This window comes from Peromyscus maniculatus, chromosome 6, assembly GCF_049852395.1.
Source record: "Peromyscus maniculatus bairdii isolate BWxNUB_F1_BW_parent chromosome 6, HU_Pman_BW_mat_3.1, whole genome shotgun sequence".
NCBI classification, from domain to species: domain Eukaryota; kingdom Metazoa; phylum Chordata; class Mammalia; order Rodentia; family Cricetidae; genus Peromyscus; species Peromyscus maniculatus.
In genome coordinates this window covers 12,350,052-12,364,505 of record NC_134857.1, presented here as the reverse complement: position 1 = coordinate 12,364,505, position 14,454 = coordinate 12,350,052, and the positions used below count along the sequence as shown (strand labels likewise).

Sequence of the window (14,454 nt, the reverse complement as noted above, 5' to 3'; positions counted from 1 at the left end):
TCTCATGTATCACAGCACTCGGGGATGGCCAAATACTATGTTGCTGGAGGTGACCTTGAACTTCTGATCCTCCTGCCTCTGCCTTTTGAGAGCTTGGATTACATGTTGAGGTAGTGCCCGCGCTACCACCACCCGTTCACCATGTCCGAGCGAGGGGCTGTGGATTAAAAAATAGAGACAAGAGACAGCGGGTCATTTGCCTCAGCAGAATCCCGAATGCCGTTTATTGAAAGAGGGAGGAAACCTTAAATACAGGCTTACAGCACAATGGAGGATCCCCGGAGGGCAGAAGTTCACTACCCAGTGTTCTACATTCTTGCATCTAAACTGTTTACACCAAATGCAGGATACACACAAAGAACCTCGGGTGAGGGTTCAGGAACAAGGAAACCGGCAGGGAATCAGCATAGGGAGGACATCTGGTCAAGGTCGGCAAGCAAGGCAACAGCTACCCAAAATGGGGGGCCAGGGCCCTACAATTACAGACTTGTGCTACCACACTTTGTTTATGGGGTGCTAGTGATTGAACCCAAGGATTTGTACAGATTAGCCAGCTCTGGGTGTCTCTATCGAGTTGTAGTTCTAATACTCTCAGCACCTGAGTGCAAAAGTAGGTGAGAGAGAATCAGCTCGAACTGCTTGTTGACCGTCTCACCAAGAGAGGCAATAGAAAACACTGGCCACATCGGGGAAGAAATGCAGTTGAGTGTCCTTGCCCACAAAGTCAGCTTTGGTACTGGCTACAGAAGTCCGGGCCGTGTGCAGTCTAGCCCCAGCTCAACCACTGGGCTGGTCTTAACCCTGCCAGGAGAGAGTGCCTGCCTGCAGGCTGGTGATAGGAGCTTCCAACACCACACTCAGGGGTTCAGTTTGGTCCCTCGCTCTGTTCCTCTCCAAGGAAGGGGGTAGAGAGGGCATAGTTCACCTATTGTCCTTCACTCAATGAGTTCTCAAAGTATTGGATGCCGAGAGAGCCAAGAGCCCGCAGCACAGGGCACGTGGGCCTGTCTGAGTGGCAGGGACACGCAGTGCCATTATCTGCCACCCTGACCTCCTGCACAACCACTTCACTGTCTCCATGGGTGGCTGGGTTGATTTTTCCAGAAGGTTTGTGTCTTGAAACGAGGACTGGTAAAGCCGTAGAGAACCCCGGCTGGGAATCGCACAAATCCACTACTGGGTCCAGAGAACTGCTCGCTAGTGAAGATATCTCCTCCAAGGGAAGAACTTGAAAAACTGCTCTGTCCTCCTGGAGCCCTCTCTGGGTGGAAACAAATCAGCTCTGAAGAATACAATGCCACCACTGCTGTAAAAAGGTGCTATTTAAGCAGCATGGGAGTAGCCTAAGAGAAATTAATGCAAAATCAATGCGGGCCTGTAATTTACATCTGCTGCCTGATTCAGAACAGCTCCCTTCCATAACTGGAAATCTATGGGCTGAATTCTGGGCTGACTGGAAGGAGCTTTGTGTCTCCCAGCTTGTAGCTGAGCAATCTGTCACCAGGAGGGTAAACCTGTAACCCCCAGTCAGAAGAAGCTGGGCCCTAGTATTAAAAAAGAAAGAAAGATAGAAAAACAGAAGGAAGAAGCAGGGAGAGGGAGGGAGGAGGGAGGGAGAGAGACAGAGAGAGACAGAGAGGCAGACAGAGAGGAGAGAGAGAGAGAGAGAGAGAGAGAGAGAGAGAGAGAGAGAGAGAGAGAGAGAGAGAGAACACATCTAAAATCCACACCCAAGGACTCACGCCTGTTTGCGGTCTAGTGCTCAAGTCTGACCTTTACCCTCGCCTGCAGTCTCCCCGCCCTCCATGTTCTGAACTTGATATAGTGCCTAGAAATCTCGAATTGCTCCGTGTTGAAGGTCAGCAGTTCTTGCCCCAAGAAACACAGTCATGTGGCCCCTGAGCTGAAGCTTGGCCTCTCACCAGGTCCCTGGACCCACACTGACCTGCAGTGGGCCTTGTTGCTGCCCTTCAGCATTCTGGGCACAAAGTAGATTTGTTTTTGTTTTTGAATATTTTACTTTTACATATTTTTGTTTGCGGGTTTCGTGTCTGTGCAGGTACCCAGGTAAGGCAGATCCTGGGGAGCTGGAGTTACAGTGGTGTGAGTCATCCAACATGGGTGCTTAGAAACCAAGTTAGGTCCTTGGCAGGAGTTTCACAGGGCAGAGAGGAGAGGACTAAGGAGAGGGCTCTGACGCCAGCTGGTCTGGCCTTTGCTGAGGTACCGTCCACCTTGGAAGCAGTGGGGTGAGCAGGGACAATGTGGGGTGAAGGGATGAACAGGCAGGGCCACTGACCTCTCTGCCTGTGTCACAAAGGGAAGTGGGTAATGCCTGGTGGAGACATCAGGAGGTTTTCACGCTGCATGGTTATTTTCCAGCATCCATGTGTCAGTCCAGCACTGATACCCAAGGAAAGAATTCTGACCTCACTCAAGGTACTGTCTTCCTAAAAATGACTTAAGATAGGGATTCAGTAAATATGTGTGGAAGGAAAGCAACCAGGTATCCCTCTGAAGCGGCCATATAAGACCAGGAAAATCGAGGTCCCCTCTTGGGGTTCATAGTCTCTTAGTGAAAGAATTTAAGAATAGACTCAGACAGACACTTGAGGACAAGTTACTTATCAGAGTTTAAAAGGAAAGTCCCAAAGCAGGTAACCTGTGAGTCTCGGCCGCCAGATGGAGGATGGGCAGGGAAGGAAAAAGCAGCAAAGAACAATGCCATTTGAGTTAAAGCAACATGGACGTCAGCCACGTGACAGACAAGTCACCACGTGGTGGGGGAGAGAGCTTCAGAGAGGGAGTAAAGAAACCTACGGTACCAGAGGAAGCAGTCGGGCTCTGGCCAGGATCAGAAAGAAGGAGAGAGACAAGAAAAAAGGGACAAGTTTACCTGAGTCGGGACTAAGACAGACAGACAGACAGACCAACAACTCTCTTGGCAGCTTGTTGGGACTGCACTAAAAGGCTGGAATCTGGAAGGAAAAGTACACCATCTCATTAAAGGGATAATTGCTCCCCCTTCTCTAGTGTGGCTTGAGGTGAACCCCATGGGATGGTGGTGTCCACATTTAGGGTGACTCTTCCCTCCTCACATAAACCTCTCTGGAAATCCTCTCGTAGACAGACCCAGAGTTCTGTCTTCCTGGTGATTCTAAGTCCCGTCAGCTGGACGCTGAGAATCGGTGGGCACGGGCAGTAAGGCGTATTGGTAGGGTTCGGAAGTGACCGGCCTGGCTTAGGGGTCTGCGCTGGGCTGCGGCCTGGACGGGCGGCTCAGCAGGTAAGAGCTCCTGCTGCCTTTGCAGAAGACCCTGGTTCAGTTCCACCCGTGTCAGGTGCCTCTCGAGTGCTTATCACTCCAGCCTCAGGATGAGCATCTGCCATGTTCATTCTTGAGGGTACTGATGAACACATACCTACACGTGAGTGTGTGTGTGTGTGTGTGTGTGCGTGTGTGCAATTAAAAATGAAATCTCTGTTATAAATTATGCAGTGAGTCACTTCACATTTCTAACTCTCGGTAGAATTTCTACCCCGTTTCTCTAGAATTAGAACAATGGCTTGAAACCCCCCCCCCCCAAAAAAAGAGTTCTTGACTATGGCTTCTTGTCTTCCTGTCTAGGCTGTTATTTGGGGGGGGGGGCGGTTATCACAGGAGCCTTCTATGTCCCTCTTTCTCAACTGTGAGTCTGCTGTCATTGATACCACTGCAGGAGAAACTTTCTTGTCCTTTACAGTCAGCGGGAACACAGATCCTGGACACCCACCTGGCCTCCAGTGTCCACACGGACCACTGACCTCAGCATGGTCTCCGGTGGCAGCCCAGCCCACAGACATCCACATGGCCTTCTGCAGGAGCATGGACCGCGGACATCCACATGCCCCTGGTGAAATGTTTCACCAGCTTCTAAAACAAGTAAGGCTTGTTCCCTTGAAGATCCAGGGTTGAAGGAGCTTAGGAGGAGAGGGTGATGAAGTTGTTTGTCTTTTCCTAAGGTCAGGTCCTAAATTCATGTGTCTCTCCCTTCCTCATCTTAGGCCTTGAGGCAAATCACATGGTTCTTGTCTCCTTTTCTTTAACTGAAAAAAAAAAAGAAGTGGGTCTTTTTTTTCATCATCTCCCACCTGCCTTTCAGTGCTTGAGGTTTTGAGACCAAACTCCATTTATACCTCCAAATATTCTGATTTGTCCTTTCATTGGGAGTATTAATCCTTTCTAGAAGCAGGGAATAGATGAGCGTTCTCCAAGTGGTTCCAGCAGAGCTCAGCACCAGGGCTCGGCACCAGGGCTCGGCACCAGGGCGCAGCAGGTCTCGGGCCATGTGACTTGGGCTATCAGCAATGTCTAGACATGTTGGGGTTATGGAATTAACCAAAGAGGAAGTGTAATGACAGAAGGGAGAGATGTTGCCAAACACCTACCATGCATAGGACGGTGCCTGCCACAGCGAACGATCATCTGGTTTAAACAACAACTTCCCTTCTCGACTGACGAGTGGAGCTCTGCTAACTACAGCAATGTTCACCTCTAGGGGCCCAGAGCAGCCAAAGCCCTCTGTACTGTCTGTTCTCCTCAAGGCTCCCTCCTCCATTCCCTGCAGCAAGCTGAGCTGAAGTGTGTGCGACTCCCAGGCTCTTTCCTCGGGGTGGGGATTCAAGGGAGCATTGGGGCCTTGCTTGTCATTAAGTTCCCACGACACAGGCTCATCCTGAGATGGCCCTTCCTACAGGACTGTCTGCCAAGTCTGCCTTCTGTTCCCCGTCTGGTGATGGTATAGCATCAGACTTACCTGGTTAAAGAACAATGTTGGCTTGCTGATTTCTTCACTGGGGACAAGCCCCAGACAGTTGCATCGGGAAAATCCTCTGAGCTTGCGTCCTCGTGGGACACTCATAGCCTCAAGCCCCACAAAGACCCTGTGCTAATGGGGTGGAGGTGGGAGGCACAAAGTCCAAAGGAAAGCTTCCCCTTCCTCCTTGACTGTTGACTCTTCCTCTCTCTTCATCCGGGTACCATCTCCTGCCCTCTTCCTCACACTCTCCCCGACAGCAGAAAATCCCCTGAGGACGAATCTTCCCATGTCCTTTGGGGACCGTGTGCTGATCACTGCAGAGAGCTATGGAAAGACGATGCTTAATCCAAAGCTATGACCACCCTGGCGGTCCTTGGTGTCCCCAAGGGTCTGACAGGCCAGATGGTGACTCGGTGGTGACCACTTGGCTGCCTCAGGAAAGGTTGGTATAGAAAAGCAAGCAAACAATTCACCACACACTGTTCCACATTGCCTCATGGAGCTCACTATCCCCTGGTATTCTTTTTTGTTTATTCATTTTCTTAGACACAAACATAGCCTGGCAGGTCAGATTGTCTGTGGAGCTGAGAACGACCTTGAACTCCCGGTGCTCCTGAGTGCTGGTCTCATGAGCATGTGCCACCTTGTCCAGTCTATGCAGTGCTCTGGTGAAAACCAGGGCCTCCTGCATGCTAGACAAGCACTCTCCCAGACAGCCACATTGCCAGCCACACGTGGTACACTGTTGGAGCAACCGGGTAGCGTAAGATTGTAGGAGGGAAAAATCCAAACAGCAAACCCAGACCAAACAGAAGGTAGGAAGAATGGAATTCCTCTGTGTGTTTTATTCACTTGCTTAGTTGAAGGCAGCGTCTCAAGTAGCCCAGGCTATCTTGAATTGGTAACTGATGATTGACCATGAACTTCTGATCCTCCTGGCTCCACCTCCCCAATGTTGGCAGTCTAGGTCCTTCAATCTCCTTGCCTTATTTTCTATCACACAATGGCTCTCATAAGTGGCATACACATTTCCTAGGTCCATATTTCATTTTATATCCATCTTGGCATACAGCCAAATATATTCTGTGGTTTTCTACATCTGTCCCTCACACCAGTGTGCAGTGGTCAGTGTTATCCCAATTTTAATATAAAATAATGGAGAGAGAATAATCAGCATAACCCAGAATAATCAAAGACTTCAAGGAGGCAGAGGCGAATCTGATCCCAACTGTAGCTGTGATTAGAAGGTTACATCACGACGCTTCCTTCACAGTATTTTGTGTTCGGTGAATAAGTGCGCCTCTTTGTCAAAGACATTTACAATAATGTCAGTCCAAAGAACAAGACAAGTGTCTTCTGGGTCAGTGGCTTTCTCTGCTGTTCTTGTCCCTGCCTCATAGTTACGGAGGTAACCATAAGAGGCCTGGAATAGAGGGACTCCAAGTTTTGTCCCCAGAACAGCCACACCATCAGCTTTTAGAGCAACTGTTCTCAACTTTGTGGGTCATGACCCTTTGGGGGATAAAATGACCCTTTCACAGAGATTGTCTAGGAGCACGGGAAAACACAGATATTTACATTATGATTTAAAACAGAAACAAAATTACAGTTACAGAGTAGCAACAAAATAGTTTTATGACTGGGGGCCACTACAACGTGAGGAACTGTGTTCCAGGATGGCAGAATGAAGTTGAGAATCACTGTCTTAGACACTCATTGGAATCCAGTGTTTTCTTTCCCTTCCTCCTTCGTCTCCCTCGGAGACAAGGTCTCATGTAGGCCAGGATGGCCTGAAACCCATGTACAGCCAGGGATGATCTTAAATTGAGTTTCCTGTGGATTCCTCCCAAGTGCTGGAGTTACAGGCATGAGCCACCACGTCCAGTTCATTCGGTGCTGGGGGTAGAAACCAGGGCTTCCAGCACACTGGGCAGGTACCATGGGCTACCGTGTGAGCTGCCTCTCAGTTCAGAATTCAGTTTCTTAAAATATCACAGCCTGTGTTCTGACAAAGCCTCCAGGTGACTTTAGTGCTCTAGACCTTGACAGTCACCGACCTGGGAATATGTTGTCGCTACATTGCCCTAAGTGTGAGGTGGGGACAAGAGCAGTGGAGGAAGCAGGAATTAGAACCAGTGCAACTGAATCAGAGGACGCTTTCATCTGAGATGCGGGGGGCAAAAGGGCCCAGCTATTTACTGTACACAGAACTGTGTGAAGAACACGGACTACCCCTACATCGAATTAGCTGGAAACTGAATGATTTGCCCCTGATGTTCAGTTAACCTGTCTTTGTCCTGCCTGTACTGTGCCAGGACCGTCCCTACCTCTCATGACCCGCGCTCTTCCAACTCCCATCATCCTCCCATTCCCATGTTAACTCTTTGCTCTGATGTTATTGTGTAGCTTCTGGAATAAAACCCAACTCCTTAGTTTGACATTCAAGAACCCTGAAAATATTGCACTCTGAATATCTCTCTCTCTCTCTCTCTCTCTCTCTCTCTCTCTCTCTCTCTCTCTCAGGATGGCTTGGAATTCCTTATTTAGCTGAAGGTGACCTTGAACTTCTGGAGCCTCTACCTTTTAGGTGCTACAATTACAGGTCTTAACTACCATGTCCAGTTGGTGCGAGGGGACTGAAGCCAGGACTCTCTGTCTGCTGGGCAAGCGCTCTACCACCTGAGCTCCACCCCAGCCCTGAGCCTAGTTCTTATTCTTACCTTTAAGCACATGGCACTAAATCATGCAGTTTGCCACAGACTCAACTTTCCTACCCCACAGCTTTTGTTTATACAGTTTCCTTGGACTAGAATTGCTCCATGCCAATCCTTCCAGGTTGGCAAAGGCTGGCTCCCATATCACGTGCTCCAGGACTCTCTCTTGATCCTCCTAACTACGGACTTGTTCACAGGATTTGTCTTTAATTATATGCTTGATCGTGAACACGCTTTCTGTGTCTCCCACCTGACAGCAGGAAGACAGGTGTTTCTCCCTTTCCACCGTTATATTTTCTACAGGGACTCCACATTGTGGCAAAGCTCAACACACCATTGATGTGTAAGTGTGTGTGTATGAGTATGTGGAATATGTGTGTACATGTTTGTGTGTGTGCATGTGGGACTCTAGAGGCCAGAGGTTGGTTTTGAGTGTCTCCTCAGTTACTCTCCACTTTATTTTTCGAGACAGACAGGGTGTCTCACTGAAACTGGAGCTCACTTGCTCAGGTGGACTGGCTGGCTTACAAGACCAGAGATCCCCTTGTCTCCTCCACCTCTCCGGTGCTGGGATTTCAGGCATGTGTTTTTACATGTGTGCTGGGGGAATGTTACACACACACACACACACACACACACACACACACACACACATACACGAAAGACTTTCCATCTCTTCTTTTCCTAAAAGTTCCCATCAAAATCAGTGATACTGGTTTTCTAACAAACTGTTGTCTATTCAGGTTTCAAAATGAGGCCAGTGCTTCAACACAAAGTTACCAGTGGAGAGAGCATCAGCTGAAGATGATAACTGTTCCCACGGTATCTGCAGTTTCCGTACCAACATAGAAGGAACTTTCAGATTGTGCTGCTAACCTCCGGGAGGAGCAAAATGGAGAGCCGAGCCCTGGCTCTTCTCCTGCCAAGCGAACTTAAAGCAGAACAGACTCTCCAGGGAAGACTCGGTGGAGCCTTGGCCGTCTCCAGTGAAAATTGCTGCCCTGGCTTGCATCCAAAGATGGAGAGAGAGGGGAGAGAGAGAGAGAGAGAGAGAGAGAGAGAGAGAGAGAGAGAGAGAGAGAGAGAGAGAGAGAGAGAGAGAGAGAGATTTTCTTCCTAGACAAAATTAGCAATGTATTTAATGGAACCCCTTCTGCTCCATCTCGACATTGCCATTCGGGAGACTTTCCTCATGTGGGCTAAAAGATGAGCAAGGGACATAGCCTTCAGCCACGAGACACTGAGCAGAAAGCAAACGGAGGCCCGAGTTTCCCTTTCGGCAGGGAGTCAGTTGCCATGGTGAGGCAGAAGCCTTCCCCGGCTTCAAGAGCAGAGTGGTTCTGATTGGTTCAAACAGGCCTGGCAACTCCAGGATTAGAGCGGCATCTCCCCAGTCACAGGCTCCGGGCTCCCAGCTCCAGCGGGCAGGCAGGCGGGCGGGCGGGGCTGTGGCTCCTCGGCCTCAACAGTTGTGTTTCCTGATAGAAATTCAGCAGTCTTCCCAGCACTTCCGTTTCCTGTTGACCTGTGGTGGGTCTGAAGGAAGAAGGGGGAAACGGCCTAGCACCCCAGGCACCGACGCCGGGTTCCTCTGCCTCTGCCACCCGAGCAGGACTCCTTCCTTGCCGATGAGAAGGGAATCTTCCTGCTTTCCTCAGTCCTGGCTTTCATGTGTTCTGGCTTTGAGAGATGAGTCTCTGGGAGATCCTCTCCGTTCATTCAGTGTTGAACACTTGCAATCCCAGAACTGAGGAGGAAGAGGCAAGAGGATGATGGTGAGTTTGAAGCCAGTTCAAGCTACATAGAGAGATCCGATTTGAAACACAGAAAATCTCTACGCGTAGCTAAGTGGTAGAGAACCTGTGTGCATGGTGCACTGGACTGAGAGCCCAGCAGGAAGAAAGAAAGAAGAAAAGAGAGAGAGAGGAAGAAAACAAAGAAAGAAACCTTCCACCATACAGGCTAGAGAAAATGCCAAACACTTTCAAAAGTTTGCATTCTTTACACCAAAGAGCTCTGGAACCCACAACCCAATCACGAAGGGGCTCACCTCAAACCTCCTTGAGCATCAGAACAGTGAAGGGTGAGCCACACCTGATCTGAGGAAATGCTGCAGTTTGTGTAAAGGACAGCTAAGCACTAGGGAGCAGACTGAGAAGTGTGAGAAGCAGTGGAAAGGGTCGTCTGGTCCCCACAGCACTAAAGGAGATGTAGAATACGCTCCCAGAATTAGGGCACTTCAGACCATACGAATTATTCATAATGAAGTTGACCCACTCTAAATATAAACTCCCTTCTTTAAAAAGCTCCAAGCCAAAGTTTGATGCAGTGTATTAAAAAAAAAATTGATCTCTAGGGACAGGGACTGGTCGATAGCATTTTAACTTCAGTGGGTGGCCAGAGTTGAAATCCTCTTCCCTCAATTCTCAGTAGACACTGTTACACGCTGGCACTGTGCTCCCAACACATCTGTCAGTGTGAGACTGGACCATAGCTCCGGTTAACCCCAGAAACCGGCTCTTCTTAAGAGTCTATCAGATATTCAATGTAAATTTGCTTTTTATTTAAGCCAGCTAATCATTTTTAAAATTACACCTAAGGACCTTGGCCCACACAAAGAGTAGCATCTCTGATGCTGAAACAGAAGTTCTCTTCTCTAGCTGTGGTTTATCAATTTCTCCAATAATGTTTGACATCGCTGACCTGTTACATCTTTCCTAAGGCCTGTCCAGACATTGGGCATTTTGTTACCATCCCAAAACTCAAGGTCCCAGCCACTCCCTTTCTCATTCCTCCTTCCGTGGTGTCTAATCTTCCCAACTCAAGATGACCTCATTTAATTCTGGGATGGAGGTGGACCTATCTCCAGCCCCATCTCTCCCTCTGACACTCAATACCTTCATATCTGGCATCTAGGCAGACACAGCATCTGCTGTGGGACATCTCACAGTGGATTACTCAGACTTTCCGTCACTGGGACAAACACCTGAGCAAAACACCTGCAGGGGGGAAAGATTGGTTTTGGCACACAGAGGTTTCAGTCCTTCATGACAAGGAGGGTGTGACAAAGTAGAGCCACTGACACCTTAATGGCTAGGAAACAGACAGAGAAATTCTTGCAGATCCCCCTGGAAGGTTTTGTTTGAAGGCAACCCCAAACTCATAGACGTTGCCGGCCTTCCTAGGCTTTCCTTTGAAATCTGGGTGGAACCCATAATGATTCTGTAAGCTCTCTGTTGCCTATTCTCCAAAATCAGCATCGCGTGGATGAAGCTGAGATCTATGCCGAGATCTGGGCGTGCCGGGGATTTAAGTCACACATGGAGATCAGCCAGTGACTAGTGTGAGAAGATGGGAGCTGGCTCTCGTGCCCTGAGTTAATTCACACTGACTTGTGACAGTGTTGACATGTGATCTGACTCCAGAGCAATCTGTTTTGTTGGTATTTACCTAAAATTTCACTCTTGCCTTGTGCCTTCTTCGTCCGGGATCTCAATTCTCTTACTGGAGTCTTGATTATTCAGTTACTCAGTGGCCCCCCCCCCTTAGAGGTCTCAACTAAAACCTTCAGATTCCCATCCTCTATGAACCTGGCCATCATCTCGAAGTGGCTGAGACCTCTTCAACCACAGATATTGCCGGTGGCTTCCCTTTCTAGACTGCGTTATCCTGCAGGTTCTGGGAATGATATTCCTCCTCCTGCTTCCTTTGGACTAGAGATATAAGCTGTCTGTTGGTGCTGTTGCTTGGGCACTGATCTCTTAGCCTTAGCAATATATCCCAAGGGGCTAATGGGGGAGAAGTAAGGGTGATGAATGTGGGGATGGGAAGTATCCCCATAGGTTCATGTGTTTGAACACTTGGTCCTCAACCAGCGGCACTGGTTTGGAAGGTGGGGCCTTGTTGGAGGATGTACATCAGTGAGTGAGCTTTGAGGTTTTATAGTCTGGCTCCACTCAGCTTCTTCCCAACTGCAGGTGACATGCGACCAGCTGGCTGTTAAACAGAATCCTTCTCTATTAAGCTGGTTTCATCTGAGTATTTTATCACAGCCACAGATAGGAAACTGACCTGGGAAAGCAGGTGTGGGGCTGCCACAGTCTTCCTGCCTGGCTTGGGCACTGGCTCAAAGCAGGGCATGTAGTTTATGGCCTTCGTATAAATGAATGGAATTCAACAGAACAGCTGAGGCTGGAGGTTTGCTAAGGTCTCACACTTGGGTTAAGGATGTATACTTGAAGGCACAATCTGCATTCAATCTTAAAGTTTTATTACAGTGTGAAGCAAAACTAGCTTATTTTCACATTGAAGCAAGTATTTCTTGGTAGTTGCTATGAAGGTAAGTGACAGCAAGTTTTTGATTTGTACATTCAGGTTGGTGAGAATAACTGAAGGGATGTTCCAGGGGCATAGTGCCAGAGATCTGATCTCAAGGCATATGTAATAGGATTAGAATATTTTCATCTCCAGCTTCCATTTGTTTGTGAATTCCTTCACCTTATGTCAGCATGCGAAGCTATCAGTAGTTGAATTCTAGTTAATTAAAATTTGGTGCCAGTGACAACTGGATCTGGTAAAATTCTTTCAACTGTATTTCAGCCAAGATCTTAAGCCTTTGTGCCCCAAAGCTCATGCCCAGCTCCCAAATCCTTAGTGACAGACAAGTCACCCGTTTTCCCGAGTGCCGGCTGAACTGGGTGCTAACTGTTTCGAAGGCTGTCATCTACCTGGGCTGTTTGAGAATGTTTCCTAATTGAGCATGGATCCCCAGATGCTACGGCTTTGTCTTTCATTTTCTCTACCTCTTTGTTTTTCTCTAAATAGCCTAAATGCTCTACAATTACACCATGAAGATAGTGCTTCTGATGTATATTCTAATCAAATGCCCCAAAGACAGCGTGTGTGTGTGTGTGTGTGTGTGTGTTCTCGTGAATGTGCATACATATCAAGTCTAGATATATCAAATCTAGAGGGCAACCTCATGTGCTGGTCAACAGACACTGTCCAACTTGGGTTTTGTTTATTTATGTTTAGAATATTTTAAAAGATTTATTGGCATTTATGTTTCATTGACGTGTATATGAAAGGGTGAATGTATGTGTGCCACATGGCCAGTGGCCACGGCCAGAAGAGGGCACTGGATCTGAGCTGGAGTTGCAATTGGAAGCTGCCTGACATGAGTGCTGGAACCAGAACTCTGGTCCTCTGGAAAAGCAAGCGGTGTTCATAGCTGCTAAGCCATGTCTCCTGAACTCATTAGTGGGCAAATCTGGCTGGCCACTGAGCCCCAGGGACCTGCTCTGCCTCTCTTTGTCTCCTTAGCACAAGAATTACAAGCGTGTGTCCACATGCTCAGATTGTTTTTGTGTAGATTCTGGAATCCATCACAATCTACAAGAAATTCACAAAATCTACAAAAACAAAATCGGGTCCTCGCCCTCGCAAGGCAAGCACTTTCCTGACGGAGCTATCTTCCCAGCTCATTTGAGAGCTGCATAGGGAGACAGTTTAGGGGTCTCTGTGGCCTCAGTCTGTCCAGACTAGAGTGATGTGGACAGAGGTGCTGCTCTTCCACCTGACAGAATTCTGCTTGAAGAGGAACGCAGCATGAGAAATGAGCTCCGGGCATTTGCTCCTGTACTAATCTTTCTGTTGCTGTGATACAACATCATGGCCAAAGCAGCTTAGAAATGGAAGGCTTACTTTGAGTGTCCAGTTCCGGAGGGATACCTGTCCATCACTATGACACTGGAGGAGGGAGCTCCCATCTTGATCCACAAACAGGAAGCAGAGTGACCTCATGAGGACAGTCTTTTGAAACTTCAAACCCCCGACCCCAGTGACATACCTCCTCCAGCAAGGCCACACCTCCAAAGGCTCCTCAAAGAGCCATGGACTGGGGTCCAAGTCTTCAAACGCCCAGACTGGGGACATCGCATTCTAACCAGTGCAGCCCTCTCGTTGACATGCTCTCTTCCTGTGTGGTGCTGCTGAGTCTCTTTAAAGTGGGAGGCGCAGTATGAGGCTGCTTAGTGTGTATCTGTCTGTTTGTTTTTTTAAATTTATTTTTAACAATGAAAATACTTAGGTTCTGTCTTTCCCAGCATGGAACTTTCTCCCATAGAAACCCCTTATCAACACAGGGCAAAATCTTGAGATCTGGGCAACACATTGCAACTTTTTCCAAGAACACTTTCAAATCTAGTGGCTCTCAGTCCATCAGTAGATTTTTTTTTAAAAGGAGATAATAATAAGGGTATGAAAGAGTTGTTTTTCTCAAGTATTTATATTAATAATGAATATGAGCAGGTGCTTATCCATCATGCATGGCTGGGAATCTGAGATTTTAGTTGTATGAAAAGAAATCTCTACCCGTGGCACTCTACTGTTCGGCAGTATCCAACGCTCTCTCTCTCAATAGTTAAATCTGAAGCATCCTGGACAAATGTTCCCACCTCCCTTATGCCACTGAAAGTTTTATTACAAGCAAATTGAATGACACGAGCTTGTTGTCTTTGCTTAGAGCGATGTCATCATTTGCTGAAAAGGAAAGTTGACTTCATGAGCTGAGACCAGGATGACCTCAACAGCACTGTGACAGCTATAATGACACAGAAGAGAGAAGTCTCTGGAAAATGAGAAGATGGGATATTTGGGCGGTGTCTAAAGGGACACCATGACTGAGGCAACCCTTAAAAAGAAAATGTTGAATTGAGGGCTTACTTATAGTTTCAGAGGTTAGTTCATTATTTTCATGGCAGGGATCATGGTGACTGATGGGTAGACGTGGTGCTGGAGCAGTAGCTGAGAACTGCATCCTGATCTGCAGGCAGAGAGAGACAGGGACTGGAGCAGGCTTGTGCGTTGGAAACCTCATAGCCCACCCCACTAACACACTTCCTACCACAAGGCCACACCTCCCAGTCCTTCTCAAACAGTGC

The 14,454-nt window shown here is 48.1% G+C and overlaps 1 long non-coding RNA gene across 1 annotated transcript; it reads left to right on the top strand.

Annotated features, from left to right (window-relative positions):
• The first annotated feature begins 2,332 nt into the window (after positions 1 to 2,332).
• On the top strand, positions 2,333 to 14,241 carry LOC121830096 (uncharacterized). The gene is made up of 3 exons (XR_013052012.1): positions 2,333 to 2,439; positions 11,791 to 11,852; positions 14,037 to 14,241. It is a non-coding gene; the product is annotated as an uncharacterized LOC121830096 (long non-coding RNA).
• Positions 14,242 to 14,454: the final 213 nt, after the last annotated feature.